Source organism: Delphinapterus leucas, chromosome 13 (assembly GCF_059928025.1).
Source record: "Delphinapterus leucas isolate spDelLeu-1000000601 "Yukka" chromosome 13, BTC_Dleu_Yukka2, whole genome shotgun sequence".
NCBI classification, from domain to species: Eukaryota; Metazoa; Chordata; class Mammalia; order Artiodactyla; family Monodontidae; genus Delphinapterus; species Delphinapterus leucas.
Window position 1 is genome coordinate 69,153,085 of NC_143141.1, and position 17,327 is coordinate 69,170,411.

At 37.1% G+C, this 17,327-nt stretch overlaps 1 protein-coding gene across 5 annotated transcripts in view; it reads left to right on the forward strand.

Moving 5' to 3' along the window:
• MEMO1 (mediator of cell motility 1) overlaps positions 1-17,327 on the forward strand; it is a 142,316-nt gene that overhangs the window by 46,646 nt on the left and 78,343 nt on the right. Inside the window, exon 1 of one of the 5 annotated variants that reach the window (XM_089922403.1) lies at positions 16,399-16,782. The exons of the other annotated variants lie outside the window; for them this stretch is intronic. The gene's annotated coding sequence lies outside the window, so the exon portion shown is untranslated. Of the gene's footprint in view, positions 1-16,398; positions 16,783-17,327 lie in introns of those variants that run through there. 5 annotated transcript variants of the gene reach the window in all.

A 17,327-nucleotide genomic window follows, 5' to 3' on the forward strand; every position in this document is an offset into this window, starting at 1 on the left:
TTTAGCAATTGCCTGAGAATTGTTTCCTTGTGTGGGAAGTGTTATCCTATTCCTGATTCTTTCCGCTAAAGCAGACTTGTTTTATTTTTCCATAAATTATGTTTTTGCATTTGGGACCAAATTATCTGGATTCACTAGTATCAACTGGCTGGTTGTAACCTAAAGAAACATTAAAAAAAAAAAAAAAGTTGCAATTGGAAGAAAATAATGATTCCTGGTTAGATATGCATTAAGGAAGTATTGTGGACCCAACTTTAAGCATTTGTACCACTTCAGCTCATTTAGCTTGTTGCTTTTTATGATCCAGGTTCGTGTTTCCTAACTAGAGTACTTGACCCTGTGTTAGAGGATAAATGTGGTGTATCTTCTTGAAGCCTCCAGTTAAATTGCAGATAGGAGCATGGGAATTTTGAAATTACTATGGATATTGTCATTTAGTTTATTACATTCACATGAATTTTTTTAAAAATTTATTTATTTTATTTTTGGCTGCATTGGGTCTTCGTTGCTGTGCGCGGGCTTTTTCTAGTTGCGGAGAGCAGGGGCTACTCTGTTGGGGTGCGCGGGCCTCTCATTGCGGTGGCTTCTCGTTGCGGAGCACGGGCGGGCTCTAGAGTGCAGGCTCAGTAGTTGTGGCACATGGGTTCAGTAGTTGTGGCTCACGGGCTCTAGAGCGCAGGCTCAGTAGTTGTGGCACACGGGCTTAGTTGATCCGTGGCATGTGGGATCTTCCTGGACCAGGGCTCGAACCCACGTCCCCTGCATTGGCAGGCGGATTCTTAACCACTACGCCACCAGGGAAGCCCCTCACATGAATTTTTGGACTAAAACAGAAGATTTAAAAGAATTTGTTTGCATATCACCCAGTTTCTATGAATCTGAGTTTATTTTCCTTTTTCATTTGTTATTTGAGTGGAAAAGCTGGAGAGGCATTGATTGAAGTGAGAGGCTAGAAACACTATTAAAAATAAACTTATGTAAATTTTAAGAAACAGTGGATCACTTATGGATTCAAAGTAGTTTAGAGGTAAAACTTCATGCATTTATATATTGCTAACTTAAAGATTATGTGATTTATTTATGTAATGAAAACAGTTTATAACTAATATAAACTGTCCAAGAGTCTGTTAGCTGCATTCATTCATGTATTCATTCATATAGCATGTGTACATGAATGCCCTTATGGCAGGGCCCCCACACTTTAGTGTGTATCACAGCCACCTGAGAGCTTGTTAAAAACTCCAGATAACCATCCCCAGAGATTGTGATGACATAGTGATCTCTTTTTAAAATAAACACATTATTGGATGATTCTCGTCTGTAGACCACTTTTTGACTATTATAGGAGAAAGAATTATTGTAACTAAAAGGTTAAAAAAATACCCCATTACTTAAAAAGATTTAATGGCAGGAGAATATAAAAGTCTTAAGGATTGTGAGCGATTTAAAACAGTACCATAATGCAGCATAATAGGCTTGGTTTTGAATTTGACCTGCCTACTGTGAAGGCCAATAGATAGTAGTTGTTTGCTAAACATTAGTAATGGATAACTTGTGACTGGCAGCAACAATTTTGTTGCTATTTCATGGTCCAAGTAGAAAATACATATCTTAAGAGTCAAAATGTATTTTTTCTAGGCATTTAAATTACTTTGAAGAAATAAATTCATTTATTCTGAAATGTCAAATATAATTGAGGTCAGGCATTAAATTTTTATCAGATAAGGGATGAGTTAAATTAATCTTTTAAAATACTGTTTTGAGGAGAATGGTGAGGGTATGGTGAAACAGGTATTGTTCATGCATGTTGCATGATTATGAATGGATGCAATTTTGGATAACATTTTGAATATATGTATTGAAATCTTAAGACTCATTGATTTACATAGTAATTCCATTCTGAGAATCTCAAAAGGAGATAATTTAAAATATGGAAATAGAGATACATATTACAGAATTGTTTATAGTAGCACAAAAAATTGGAAAGAAAGAACCTAAACATCTTATATTAATGTTTAAGGAAACAGTGATCCATTTACACAAAGAAATCTTATTTAGCCATAAAATGTCTATAAAGAGTTCATAATACAGGGAAATACCTATGTATAATGTTATGTAAATAAAATCAGGTTACAGAATTGTATATCGTTTTAAAGACTAGAAGGAAATTTGGAAAATATTAATTTTGGTGGGTTTTAAAAAATAATTATGGGATTTTTGTTTTTCCCTCTTATTAATATGTATTCCCCACAATTTCCATACTGAACATATATATATATATATATATATATTTTATAATGAAGAAATAGCAGACAAAAATCAATATCCTGATCTTAAAAAGGAGTTTAGGTAAGATACTATAACCAGGCACTCTCAAGGAACTTAGTGGCATCATTTGATAGGGATAGGAAATTTGTTTATAAACAGAATAAGAGTAAGAATAGGGAGTCCAAATTAATAGACTGTTAAAGGGATCAGTGCTGAACCTATTTTCAGATTATGGTTTTGTAAATCACCTCAAGGGAGAAATGCACTGTGATCCTTCAAATCTGAAGCCCTTTTACATATGAAGTGCCAGTGGAATTGGTATTAACTGTATGAAAATTTTGAGAGACTGTATATGAGTGGGCAGAAAAGTGGTAAGTGATATCCACTTGGCCAGATATGGGTTAGTTGGTATGCACTAAAGATTGTTCATTTGGATAGTTATTTGCCGCTATGGATTCTATTCTGAACTACAGAGTTTAGCAAAAAATATAAACAGATTCTTAAAATGTTTATAATTTTAGTGGGTAATAAGGAATCCAAGATATGTGGTTAGATTTGGTCTAACCCTTTGAGGTTTGTATCAAGGAGAACAATAGTGTTCTTCATAGCAAGGTTTTTTTTATTTTTGTGTTTTTGGTTTGATACAGCACTGCTCTGGATGGGTTTTGGGTCAGATTCAGTGAGACAGTTCTTGTGTTGTACTCCTAAGGGCATATTCTTTTCTGTATGAGAAGTCCTGTCATATGATACATAAAAACAAACAGCATCCCTTGCAATGTATCTAAAAATAGGATACTTAGTTTTGTAAATAGCATAGCAATAAATTATAAGTACATGGTCACAGTAAGACATCAGTAATGAGGGAAAGGATTTAGGGAGAACTGCTGAAATGTTATTTTTTTAATTAAATGAGGTCATTATAGTCAGTAAGCCTTCTGAGAAATACTTTTCATTGTAGTGAGAAGTGGTTCCCAAATGCTGTTTTTTGAAGAATTTTTTCACTGTTTTGCATTGAAATAAAAAAAATGGGAGAACATTGTGGAGAGTGTGGTTTTCATAGTGCTACTATATTTCATTGATTTTAAGATGTACGTTTTCCCACATTTTAACGTTTCTGAAATTGAGATGTGTTTTACAATCAATGGCATCTTTACATCATTGTCAGTTGTGAAATAGTTGTCACTGCCTACATATACTCGAACTCAATAATTAATCCTGTTGGTATGACTAGACAACTGCAACCCATTGGTGTTTCTGGTAACATACCATTTAAGGACCATTTATGAAAGAGATGAACATGCCTGGGTTGTCTTCTGAAACCTGTTGGTTGCACCTTCTGGTGATACCTTTTGGTAAGATCAGAAAAGATATAGCATCAAGACTTGGACAATGTATGTCAGTTTCTTGGACTAGAGTCCCGAGGCAATAGAGGAACATCTTTAAAAGGAATATCACATCACTAATTCCTTTGGTACAGAGGATGATATTATGGACAAACAGGGTCACTGATGACTGAGTTAAAAAGCAATTTAGGTATTAGATTTTGAATGTGAAGAAAATTTTAAGAGTATCTTGAATTCATTTTGCTTTTCTTTTTTACATAAACTTGTGTTATGAGAATTCATATCTAAATAAGTTTAAGAACTTTTCCAATAAATATAAAAATTGAAAGTGATAAGAAACCATCTGTCTTATTTTAATTGGAAGGTTTTTTATTTTCTTTCTTTCTTAGTGATACATAAAACACAGGTGCACCTTCTTGGAATCAATGAAATGTGGTTATTCAGTTTAAAGGACTGAGGTTATCTTAAAATTGTGCATTTATTACTTTTTGGTGTTACAGTATTTATTTTAAGAAATCATGGTGATCATAGATAAATGGTTGATGTGTTTTAAATGTCCTTTCTTGAGAAAATAAAAAATTTGCACAGCCACTATGGAAAACAGTATGGAGGCTTCTTAAAAAACTAAAAATAGAGTTACAATAGCAGTCCCACTCCTGGCCATGTATCTGGAAAAGATGAAAACTCTTAATTTGAAAAGACACATGCACCACAGTGTTCGCAGCAGCACTATTTACAATAGCCAAGACATGGAAGCAACCAAAGAGTCCATCGACAGATGAATGGATAAAGAAGATATGGTATATGTACAATATATAGTGGGATATTACTCAGCCACAAAAAAGAATTAAATGATGCCATTTGCAGCAACATGGATGAACCTAGAGATTATCATACTAAATAAAGTCAGACAGAGAAAGACAAATATCATATGGTATCACTTATATGTGGAATCTAAAAAAATGATACAAATGAACTTATTTAAAAAACAGAAATAGACTCACAGACATAGAAAACAAACTTACGGTTACCAAAGGGAAAAGGCAGGAGCTAGGGATAAATTAGGAATTTGAGATTAACAGATAGACACTACTATATATAAAATAGAGAAAAAACAAGGACTTACTGTATAGCACGGGGAATTATATTCACTATCTTGTTATAACCGATAATGGAAAAGAATCTCAAAAAGAATATATATATATATATATATATATCTGAATCACTTTGCTGTACACCTGAAACTAACACAACTTTGTAAATCAACTATATTTCAATTAAAAAATTTTAATTGATAGGGCTTCCCTGGTGGCTCAGTGGTTGAGAGTCTGCCTGCCAATGCAGGGGGCACGGGTTCGTGCCCCGGTCCGGGAAGATCCCACATGGCCCGTGAGCCATGGCCGCTGAGCCTGCGCATCCGGAGCCTGTGCTCCGCAACGGGAGAGGCCACAACAGTGAGAGGCCGGCGTACTGCAAAAAAAAAAAACAACAAAAAAAAACAAACAAAAAAAACTTTAATTGATAATGTATCATCTCATTTTACCTGCATAATATATTGATAGTGAAGTAACATGACATTATTATTGGTATGGAAATTAGACCATCTATAATGACAAAATCTGTTTTGAGATGAGAGCTCATGTTTTTGACATTTTGGACTTCTCATTACTTTAATCTTTTTAATATAAAATATATAATTAGAATAGCACTAAATATGGAAAACCAGGATCCATCTTGCTACAAATTTTATAATCATGATAATTATCATTGTACAACCAGTACTGTGATGGAAAATGTTAACATTCATCTTTCTCATATACAAAATACGTCAAGGCAACATTACATTGTTTTGAATAAGTTTACTGTCAGTACTTCAAATAAAGTTGACATGTGCAAAAAAAAAAAAATTGCAACCCTATGTTGGTCCCTTAAATTTCTACTGAAATTTTATTGGCCTGTAACATTCAGCGATCCAGGAGCCACTGTCATAAAAAGTCTAGCATGTTAATCTTTATTTATCTTCGTGTTTTGGCCACGCTGTGCGGCATGCGGGATGGTTCCCCAACCAGGGATTGAACCTGGGCCTCCGTAGTGAGAGTGCCAAATCCTAACCACTAGGCCACCTAGGAACTCCCTAACATATTAATCTTATTATTTGTAGACTTTCCATCACAGGTTAGAGTTTATTTCTTAGCTTGTTTTTAACAGATTTAGAGTGATTAAGAAGAAAATACTAGGTGGTGACAACCTACTTTTTTGGCTTTGTATTTTTTACTTCTGCTTTGTCTCTTATTACTTTGGTTTTTTTGGGTTTTTTTACATTTAAAAAAATTTTCATTTTATTTATTTATTTTTGGCTGTGTTGGCTTTTCGTTGCTGCACGTGGGCTTTCTCTAGTCGCGGCGAGCGGGCGCTGCTCTTCGTTGCGGTGCGCAGGCCTCTCATTGCAGTGGCTTCTCTTGTTGCGGAGCACGGTCTCTAGGCACATGAGCTTCAGTAGTTGTGGCTCATGGGCTCTAGAGTGCAGGCTTAGTAGTTGTGGCGCACGGGCTTATTTGCTCCGTGGCATGTGGGATCTTCCCGGACCAGGGCTCGAACCCGTGTCCCCTGCATTGGCAAGAGGATTCTTAACCACTGCGCCACCAGGGAAGCCTGGTTACTTTGTTTTAACCAGTCCTGTAGAATTATATTTACTATGCTGGTACCAATTAAAAGAGAATGTTAAAAAAGTTGTGATAGTTGATCATTCTTTACCTTATGTATGTGGAATACTTTGATTAGCACTGGAAGGCTTCTCTCCTAACCAAAATTGTCTTTCCTATTAGCTTGTCCTGGTGTCTGAATTTATCATCTTTCTGCCATTCTTTGGATGTAAGACATTGACACTTATAAAGTGCCATGAAGGCAGGTATCTCCCCTGTCTTTTTTTTTTTTAAGTTAAAAAAAAATATTTATTATTTATTTTTGGCTGCATCGGGTCTTAGTTGCAGCACGCAGGATCTTTGTTGAGGGATGTGGGATCTTTTCATTGAGGTGCACGGGCTTCTCTCTAAGTTGTGGCGTGCGGGTTTTCTCTTCTCTAGTTGTGGTGCACAGGCTCCAGGGCTTGTGGGCTCTGTAGCTCTGGCATGGGTTCCAGAGTGCATGGACTCTGTAGTTTGTGGCACGCAGGCTCTCTAGTTGAGGTGGACAAGCTCAATAGTTGTGGTGCATGGGCTCAGTTGCCCCACAACATGTGGGATCTTAGTTCCCTGACCAGGGATTGAACCCACATCCCCTGCATTGCAAGGAGGATTCTTTACCACTGGACCACCAGGGAAGTCCCATCTCCTGTCTTGTTTTTATTGCTATAACTCCAGCATTCATCCCACTTCCTGGCACATAAATAGCTGCTCCATAAATATTTATTCAGTTAACAAACGAAAGCAAATTATAACATGATTGATCATAGTTAACCTTATGATGTAATAGTTTATTAAATAACTAGTGGAACATAAAGCTGTGTGGTGACTGAAACATAATACAGAAAAAATTCTAGGAAAGGTAAGTGATAGGACTAGAATGGTCCTCAGGCTTTATTTATTTATTTTAAAAATGTTTAATTTTATTTTGGTCCTCGGGGTTTTTGAGGTGTATTCTACCTTCCTCTTTTTTTTTTTTCCTGAATTTAATTTAATTTATTCTTTTACCCAGCAGGTTCTTATTACTCATCCATTTTATACATATTGGTATATATATATGTCAATCCCAATCTCCCAGTTCATCCCACCGCCCCCTGCCCCCACCACTTTCCCTGATTGGTGTCCATACATTTGTTCTCTACATCTGTGTCTCTGTTTCTGCCCTGCACAAAAGTTCATGTGTACCATTTTTCTAGGTTCCACATATATGCATTAATATATGATATTTGTTTTTCTCTTTCTGACTTACCTCACTCTGTATGACAGTCTCTAGATCCATCCACATCTCTGCAAATGACCCAGTTTTTCCTTTTTATGGCTGAGTAATATTCCACTGTATATATGTACCACATCTTCTTTATCCATTCGGCTGTCGATAGCCATTTAGGTTGCTTCCATGACCTGGCTATTGTAAATAGTACTGCAGTGAACACTGGGGTGCATGTGTCTTTTTGAATTATGGTTTCCTCTGGGTATATGCCCAGTAGTGGGATTGCTGGGTCATATGGTAATTCTCTTTTTAGTTTTTTTTTTTTTTTTTTTTTTTTTGCGGTACGCAGACCCCTCACTGTTGTGGCCTCTCCCGTTGTGGAGCACAGGCTCCGGACGCGCAGGCTCAGTGGCCATGGCTCATGGGCCCAGCTGTTCCGCGGCATGTGGTATCTTCCCAGACTGGGGCACGAACCCGTGTCCCCTGCATCAGCAGGCGGACTCTCAACCACTGCGCCACCAGGGAAGCCCTATTTTTAGTTTTTTAAGGAACCTCCATACTGTTCTCCATAGTGGCTGTACCAATTTACATACCCAGCAGCAGTGCAAGAGGGTTCCCTTTTCTCCACACCCTCTCCAGCATTTGTTGTTTGTAGATTTTCTGATGAAGTCTATTCTAACTGGTGTGGGTGATACCTCACTGTAGTTTTGATTTGCATTTCTCCAATAATTAGTGATGTTGAACAGCTTTTCATGTACTTCTTGGCCATCTGTATGCCTTCTTTGGAGAAATGTCTATTTAGGTCTTCTGCCCATTTTGGGATTGGGTTGTTTGTTTTCTTAATATTGAGCTGCGTGAGCTGTTAATATATTTTGGAAATTAATCCTTTGTCCGTTGATTTGTTTGCAAATATTTTCTCCCATTCTGAGGGTTTTCTTTTCGTCTTGTTTGTAGTTTCCTTAGCTTTGTAAAAGCTTTTAAGTTTGACTAGGTCCCATTTGTTTACTTTTGTTTTTATTTCCATTACTCAAGGAGGTGGATCGAAAAAGTTCTTGCTGTGATTTATGTCAGAGTGTTCTTCCTATGTTTTCCTCTAAGAGTTTTGTATGGTCTGGTCTTACATTTAGGTCTCTAATCCCTTTTGAGTTTATTTTTGTGTATGGTGTTAGGGAGTGTTCTAATTTCATTCTTTTATAGGTAGCTGTCCAGTTTTCTTAGCACCAGTTATTGAAGCGACTGTCTTTTCTCCATTGTATATTCTTGCCTCCTTTGTCATAGATTAGTTGACCATAGGTGCGTGGGTTTATCTCTTGGCTCTCTGTCTTGTTCCATTGATCTATATTTCTGTTGTTGTGCCAGTACCATATTGTCTTGATTACTGTAGCTTTGTGGTATCGTCTGAAGTCAGGGAGTCTCATTCTTCCAGCTCCGTTATTTTCCCTCAAGACTGCTTTGGCTATTTGGGATCTTTGGTGTCTCCATAGAAACTTTAAGATTTTTTGTTCTAGTTCTGTAAAAAATGCCATTGGTAATTTGATAGGGATTGCGTTGAATCTGTAGATTGCTTTGGGTAGTATAGTCATTTTCATAATATTCATCCTTCCAATCCAAGAACATGGCATATCTCTCCTTCTGTTTGTATCATTTTTGATTTCTTTCACCAGTGCCTTACAGTTTTCTGAGTACAGTTCTTTTACCTCCTTAGGTAGGTTTATTCCTTTGTATTTTATTATTTTTGTTGCAATGGTGAATGAGATTGTTTCTCCTTAATTTCTTTCTGATATTTTGTTGTTAGTGCATAGGAATGCAAGAGATTTCTGTGCATTAATTTTGTATCCTGCAACTTTACCAAATTCATTGATTAGCTCTAGTAGTTTTCTGGTGGCATCTTTTGGATTATCTATGTATAGTATCAAGGCATCTGCAAACAGTGACAGTTTTACTTCTTCTTTTCTGATTTGGATTCCTTTTATTTCTTTTTCTTCTCTGACTGCCGTGGCCAGGATTTCCAAAACTACGTTGAATAATAGTGGCGAGAGTGGACATCCTTGTCTTCTTCCTGATCTTAGAGGAAATGCTTTCAGTTTTTCACCATTGAGAATGATGTTTGCTGTGGGTTTGTCATATATGGCCTTTATTATGTTGAGGTAGGTTCCCTCTGTGCCCACTTTCTGGAGAGTTTTTATCATAAGTGGGTGTGGAATTTTGTCAAAAGCTTTTTCTGCATCTATTCAGATGATCATTTGGTTTTTATTCTTCGATTTGTTAATATGGTGTATCACATTGATTGATTTGCGTATATTGAAGAATCGTTGCGTTCCTGGGGTAAATCCCACTTGATCATGGTGTATGATCCTTTTAATCATACACCATGGTGTTGTTGGATTCTGTTTGCTAGTACTTCGTTCAGGATTTTTGCATCTATCTTCATCGGTGATATTGGTCTGTAATTTTCTTTCTTTGTATCATCTTTGTCCGGTTTTGGTATCAGGGTGATGGTGGCCTCGTAGAATGAGATCGGGAGTGTTCCATCCTCTGTGATATTTTGGAAGAGTTTGAGAAGGATGGGCATTAGCTCTTCTCTAAATGTTTGATAGAATTCACATGTGAAGCCATCTGGTCCTGGACTTTTGTTTCTTGGAAGATTTTTTTTTTTTCATAATCACGATGATGCCTTTATTACTGCTTGGAAGATTTTTAATCATAGTTTCAATTTCATTACTTGTGATTGGTCTGTTCATATTTTCTATTTCTTCCTGCTTCAGTCTTAGAAGTTTATACCTTTCCAAGAATTTGTCCATTTCTTCCAAGTTGTCCATTTTATTGGCATACATTTGCTTGTAGTAGTCTCTTCGGATGCTTTGTACTTCTGCAGTGTCTGTTTTAACTTCTCATTTTTCATTTCTAATTTTATTGATTTGAGTCTTCTCTCTCTTTTTCTTGATAAGTCTGGCTAAAGGTTTATTAATTTTGTTTATCTTCTCAAAGAACCAAGCTTTAGTTTTATTATCTTTGCTACTGCTTTGTTTCTATTTCATTTATTTTTGCTCTGATCTTTATGTTTTCTTTCCTTCTACTAACTTTGGGTTTTGTTTGTTCTTCTTTCTCTGGTTCCTTTTGGTGTAAGTTTAGATTGTTTCTTTGAGATTTTTCTTGTTTCTTGAGGTAGGATTGTATTGCTATAAACTTCCCTCTTCGAACTGTTTTGCTGCATCCCATAGGTTTTGGATTGTCATGTTTTCGTTGTCATTTATCTCTAGGTATTTTTTGATTTTCTCCTTGATTTCTTCAGTGATCTCTTGGTTATTTAGTAACATTTTGTTTAGCCTCCATGTGTTTGTCTTTTTTACGTTTTTTCTCCTGTAGTTTATTTCTAATCTCATAGCGTTGTGGTCAGAAAAGATGCTTGATATGATTTCAATTTTCTTAAATTTTCCAAGGCTTTATTTGTGACCCAAGATGTGATCTATCCTGGAGAATGTTTTGTGTGCACTTGAGAAGAAAGTGTCATCTGCTGTTTTTGGATGGAATGTCCTATAAATATCAATTAAATCTATCTGGTCTGTTGTGTCATTTAAAGCTTGTGTTTCCTTATTAATTTTCTGTCTGGATGATCTGTTCACTGGTGTAAGTGAGGTGTTAAAAGTCCCCCACTATTATTGTGTTACTGTCTATTTCCTCTTTTATAGCTGTTGGCAGTTGCCCTATGTATTGAGGTGGTCCTATGTTGGGTGAATATATGTTTATAACTTATATCTTTTTCTTGAATTGATCCCTTGATCATTATGTTGTGTCCTTCCTTGTCTCTTGTTACATTCTTTAAAGTTTATTTTATCTGATATGAGTATTGCTACTCCAGCTTTCTTTTGATTTCCATTTGCATGGAATATCTTTCGCCATCCCCTCACTTTCAGTGTGTATGTGTCTGTAGGTCTGAAGTGGGTCTCTTGTAGACAGCATATATATGGGTCTTGTTTTTGTATCCATTCAGCCTGCCTGTGTCTTTTGGTTGGAGCATTTAATCCATTCACAGTTAAGGTGATTATCAATATGTATGTTCCTATGACCATTTTCTTAATTGTTTTGGCTTTGTTTTTGTGGGTCCTTTTCTTCTCTTGTGTTTTATACTTAGAGAAGTTCCTTTAGCATTTGTTGTAGCTTTAGAGCTGGTTTGGTGCTGCTGAATTCTCTTAGCTTTTGCTTGTCTGTAAAGCTTTTGATTTCTCTGTTGAAACTGAATGAGATCCTTGCTGGGTAGGGTAATCTTGGTCATAGGTTCTTCCCTATCATCACTTTAAATATATTATGCCACTCCCTTCTGGCTTGTAGAGTTTCTGCTGAGAAATCAGCTCTTAACATTATGGGAGTTCCCTTGTATGTTATTTATCATTTTTCCCTTGTTGCTTTCAATAATTTTTCTTTGTCTTTAATTTTCGTCAGTTTGATTACTGTGTTTCTTGGCGTTTCTCCTTGGGTTTATCCTGCCTGGAACTTTGTGCTTCCTGGACATGGGTGGGTATTTCCTTTCCCATGTTAGGGAAGTTTTCCACTATAATCTCTTCAAATATTTTCTTGGGTCCTTTCTTTCTCTTCTCCTTCTGGGACCCCTATAATGTGAATATTGTTGAGTTTCATGTTGTCCCAGAGGTCTCTTAGGCTGTCTTCATTTCTTTTCATACTTTTTTCTTTATTCTGTTCCTTGGCAGTGATTTCCACCCTTCTGTTTTCCAGGTCACTTATCCATTCTTCTGTCTCAGTTATTCTGCTATTGATTCCTTCTAGTGTATTTTCCATCTCAGTTATTGTATTGTTCTTCTCTGTTTGTTTGTTCTTTAATTCTTCTAGGTGTTTGTTCTTGAATTCTTCTAGGTCTTTCTTAAACATTTCTTGCATCTTCTCGATCTTTCCCTCCATTCTTTTTCAAGGTCCTGGATCATGTTCACTATCATTATTCTGAATTCTGTTTCTGGAAGGTTGCCTGTCTCCACTTCAATTAGTTGTTTTTCTGGGGTTTTATCTTGTTCTTCATCTGGTACATAGCCCTCTGCCTTTCATCTTGTCTGTCTTTCTGTGAATGTGGTTTTCGTTCCACAGGCTGCAGGATTGTAGTTCTTCTTCTCTACTTTCCTCTTTTTAAGGAACCTACTTCATGTTAGAAAGTATGGAATTTCCTAGAGGACAGTAATTATTCTTTACTATCTGTTGATTGACAAAATAGATGATTTAAAAAAGGTAAAAGAAGTTTCATTACCACTGTTAAATGAATATGTATTTCTTAATCTGTAATTGATAGATCTTACATTTATCTAGAGATTTATTTTATCTTTAGGTAAAACTTGTTATGCATATAGTTTTGTGGAGTCTTTGTGGTCCAAGTCCCTTTTTTGGTTGGCCACCGTTGATCTAGACTTGCTATTGGAGTGTGGTCTATAGGCCAGCAAATGTTGCTGTTACTTGCAGAACATATTAGAAATGAAGGATCTCAGGCCCCACTCCAGACCTACAGAATCATAATTCGTATTTTTTTTTTTTTTTTTTTTCTTTTTGCGGTACGCAAGCCTCTCACTGTTGTGGCCTCTGCCACCGCGGCATGTGGGATCTTCCTGGACCGGGGCACGAACCCGTGTCCCCTGCATCAGCAGGCAGACTCTCAACCACTGCGCCACCAGGGAAGCCCCCCATAATTAGTATTTTAATGAGATCCTCAGGTGGTTCCATTGCACATTTTTTGAGAACAGTTTATAGAACACATGATTTTTTTCAGAGTCAGGAGGCTGTTGAATTTTTTTTCTCTCCGAAGAGGAATAGGAGGAGCAGACTAAAGAGAGTTAAAAATCTATTTGGCTTGCTTAATTACCGTATTTTAGAATGGATCTGTTAATTAGTTGCATAGGAATTCCTGAAAATGTGTGTGTGTGTTTAGTATCTTTGTGGTTTTGTCACTATGCAAATAAACTTTTTTGTGAAATATTGTTTGATTTAATTGGGACTCAAATAGAAGTGTACTGACTTGCCTACAGCACATTATTTATTGTCTGTTTCTTAAGGAAATACCTTAGCATTGATCCTTTGGGAACCTACTTTTACTGTTTATCCAAAGGGGTACATGCCCATTTATTCCTCTCAGGGCAAGGTCATACAACCATGAAGTAGTTTTGCTAGGATTTTTCCTTTTGACTGATTTTTTTCCATTCATCAGTGTGCCTTCAAATTCAGCGATATTTGAGAAAGAAAGCACGCATTCTACATCACCTTCATGTATTAAGGATGCCATATTGCCAAGTATCAGCTTCTGTGGAAGAATGCAAATTTATTTTTTATTTGACACTTTACAGATCAACAGTTAAGCAGCCATTTGTAATAAATAGATACACTCAGTTATCTTACTTAAAAATAATGGAGAAACTTGGAGTTTGACTTTTACCTTAGGATCCTTATGAAGAAACTGGTTCTTTTACAGAAGGACTGTTAAGAAAGCTTGGTTTAGTGCTTAAAACCAGTGAAGTTGGTGGCAGTAGGTTTGCTGAATTGGGAGATATTGTTTTCTTTGTTTTATTTCGTTTTAAATTTGTTTTGTAAACTTCCTGTGACATGGAAATACTTATTTTAAGTTAACATGAAATTTATTAGGAAGCTAAAATTTTAATTTACTTTGAAATTAGGAACCATTTTTCCTTGAATTAGTAATGAAATTATTTAATATAAGTTTTTTGGTAACTGTTCTTAAATCTAAGTTTTGAAAATAAAGTACATCATTTGATTGCTGAATCGGACCTTTTTTGTACTTTAGCAGTTTATAGATGGGCTAGCCATTTATAAACTCGACTTGTTTTTGTATATAGTCCTAAACACAGAATTTCCAAATCTGTAAATGCTTCATCTCAATGGATATTTGGCAAGTACAAATTAGAAGAAACAAAGGGGTATGATTTCATACCCATATCAAATTGGCAAAAATGAAAAATTCTGACAGTATCAGATGTTGGTAAGGATGTAGGGAAATGGGAATTTTGAGCCATTGCTGATGTTGGAGAAATATAATTTAAACCAAAACCTCCTGCCATCTCAGAAAACTTCTCTTCAAAGGTAGAAGAGAAAGAAAATTTTATTTTTGACTAAGCATTAAGCTACAATATGATGCACGTCACCGGCTATCTGCTAATAGATTGCAAAGAGGTGAAGAGTGCTTATCCTTTTATTTAGCTAAGCAGATAAAACCCATTATATGCATATTCTCAAGATAAATTATGAGTAGCGTTCAAGTAAGAGGACTTGATAGAAACATTTGTCACACATAGTTCATCCTAAATTCACTTGGTAATTGAGGTGACCATATGTATTAGCTAATTGCTTTATCCAAAGGAAAACTAATCTTACATGTTTTTATGACAGGAGGTAATTTTGCAACTTGGGGCTAGGTGGCCCTCTGAAGTTAGTTCTTATCCCACAGAAACTGGCAGAAAGGGGCACTATCTCCCTTGATTATCACATTTCAAAGAAGATGGCTTTTGGGTCCTTGAGAAAGATGGTCCTGAGTTGCTGATTAGAGGCTTATTTAGCTTTTTTTTAAATTTAAATTTTAGAAAGTTTTTATTTTTAATAAACGTATTTATTTATTTATGGCTGCGTTGGGTCCTTGTTGCATCATGTGGGCTTTCTCCAGTTGCGGTGAGCGGGGGCCACTCATCATTGTGGTGCACGGACTTCTCACTGCAGTGGCTTCTCTTGTTGTGGAGCACTGGCTCTAGGCGCGTGGGCGTCAGCAGTTGTGGCACGTGGACTCAGTAGTTGTGGCTCACGGGCTCAGTAGTTGTGACTCGTGGGCTCTAGAGCACAGGCTCAATAGTTGTGGCACACGGGCTTAGTTGCTCCGTGGCATGTGGGATCTTCCCGGACCAGGGCTTGAACCTGTGTCCCCTGCATTGGCAGGCAGATTCTTAACCACTGTGCCACCAGGAAAGTCCCTTTAATTTTTTATTTATTTATTTTTTTGCTGTATGCGGACCTCTCACTGTTGTGGCCTCTCCCGTTGCAACGGAGCACAGGCTCCGGACGCGCAGGCTCAGCGGCCATGGCTCACGGGCCCAGCTGCTCCGCGGCACGTGGGATCTTCCCGGACCGGGGCATGAACCCGTGTCCCCTGCATCGGCAGGCGGACTCTCAACCACTGCGCCACCAGGGAAGCCCCCCTTTAATTTTTATTTTAGTTTTTATTTTATTTTTAAAAGAATTTTTGGGACTTCCCTGGCGCATGGGCTTCTCATTGCGGTGGCTTCTCTTGTTGCAGAGCACAGGCTCTAGGCATGTGGGCTCAGTAGTTGTGACTCGCGGGCTCTAGAGCGTGGACTCAGTAGTTGTGGCGCACAGGTTTAGTTGCTCCGCGGCATATGGGATCTTCCCGGACCAGGGATTGAACCCGTGTCCCCTGCACTGGCAGGCAGATTCTTAACCACTGGACCACTAGGGAAGTCCAGTATTTTATTTCTTAATAAAAGAAGATCTTAAGTAAATAAGATAGAATGTTAAGGTTTAATTTATTTGGGCTGTCAATCCATGAGTGTTTGTTATATTATTATCTAGGTTCTTTTGTAATGTTTGAATATTTTTTTATTAAAAGTTTAAAAAGAGAGAGCCAGAGAAAAAGGGGGCAGTAGTTGGGGGGAAATCAATTTGCTAGTATTGCATATTTGCATGGTAATGATAATGATCTAGTAAAAAGGGAAAAGTTAGTGCAGGAGACAAGGACAGTTCTAAGAGCAGAGTCCTTGAGTGTGAAAAACAAAGTGAGATCCAGTGCAGAAGTAATTTGTTTGGCTTTTGATAGGAGCAAGGACAATTTGTTGAAACAGGAGGGAAAGCAGAATAAATGGTGGGAAGAGGAAGTAGTTCTCTTCTGAATTTAGGGCGACTAACATTCAGGTTTGCCTGAGACTGGGAGGTTTCCCAGGATGCAGGACTTCCAGTGCTAAAACTGGCAAAGTCCTGAGCAGCCAGGATGGTTGGTTATTCTGCTTGTTTTTCCTTAACGAAATGAAAAGTTTGATCACCTGTTGGGAATGGGAAGGGGATGATGGTTTAAGGTAAAAAGAGAAGCTATATGAAGTAACTCTCTATCTTAAAGATAGGTGAGCAAATTCACTAGGTTGTTGTGGTATGATTTCTGGGCTTTGTTTGCTAAGGATCTGCTGTAATTTATGAGTATAATTTCAAAGTTCATATGGTTGTGTTTCTTTACAGTCTCATTCAGCTCTTCAGATGGAGGTGCTTTGTTAAGTGGAAGGTTGGTTTCAACTATGATTTGACTACACTGGAGAAAGAGGAGGAGCAAAGGAGGGAGGCCACAGGCAAGGGAGTGGTTATAGTGATGGATCATCAAATCTCAGGATGGGTATAAAAAGTGGAGAAGAGAGGATGAAGGACAGTTGGAAAAGTGACTCCAACAGATTTCTAGACGTGAACTGGAATGATAGGAAGTGAAGAGAGTGGGATGCTTGAAATTGAGGTTTTTGAGGTGGTGTAGTTACACTGGTTATTGATATGGTGATGGGAATAGGGGGCTGGAGTGGATGGCAGGAAAGATCTTTGAGTGTGGTAATGATCACTCCATGGATGTGATTTTAGTGATTAAGGCAGGTTTTGGTACTCTAAAATATATTCAGTTATTTTCTTTTCATATACTATATTTTTCTCTTTCTTGTTTCATTTTGTTTGATCATTGCCTCAAATTGTAGATTGTATTGTTCTTGATTGAAGATGGTTGTAAATAAATAAGTGGATGGATAAAAGCAAATTTTGTTGAATCAGTGCTTCTCTTTATCACATGGC